The sequence below is a fragment of the Aplysia californica genome, unplaced genomic scaffold, assembly GCF_000002075.1.
Source record: "Aplysia californica isolate F4 #8 unplaced genomic scaffold, AplCal3.0 scaffold00504, whole genome shotgun sequence".
Classification (NCBI taxonomy): Eukaryota; Metazoa; Mollusca; class Gastropoda; order Aplysiida; family Aplysiidae; genus Aplysia; species Aplysia californica.
In genome coordinates this window covers 390,544-391,196 of record NW_004797774.1, presented here as the reverse complement: position 1 = coordinate 391,196, position 653 = coordinate 390,544, and positions in this window count along the sequence as shown.

Sequence of the window (653 nt, the reverse complement as noted above, 5' to 3'; positions counted from 1 at the left end):
TGGAGGGTCGATAAGTAGATTACCTGGTGTAGTGACAAATATCAAAGATTGGAAGGTCGATATGGAGATAGGTAGATGCGTTTGGAGATGAGATGATGGTAGACAAACAGAGGAGTATTAGTTAGGTAGGCAGAATACTAGGAATAGGCAGATTGTACTGTCTGGAGAAATGGTGTTAGATTATAATATACTATTAGAAGTATCTCGAGTAGTTTGGCAGATAATTAGCCATGTAGATATGCTCAGAGGTCAAACAAGAAGCTACGTAGACTGTCAAAAATTGATCACGTAGTTAGATAGGCAGGCATGTTATTATGTTGTTAGTGATGGAGGTAAGAAGAGAAGGAGGGAGAACACAAGACAGATGGGTGGATCAGTAAGACGACTGATCAAAATTACTATTTTTTTAAAACGAGTGTCTCTTTTTTGTTGTTCAGAACAAGCTCGCTCTAAAAGAAACTACTACATTAACACACTCTATTATTATAACTTACCAATATTTAGTACCAAATCAGGACACGTGAACAAAAGAGACAAACAGATCGACAGATAGATAGACGTGTTGTTTAGCCTTTTGCTTGTTTGGTTTTGGTTTCGGTTTTTATTCTTTTTTTTCGGTGTTGGGGGGGGGGGGTTGTTGTTTTTTCTTCAGG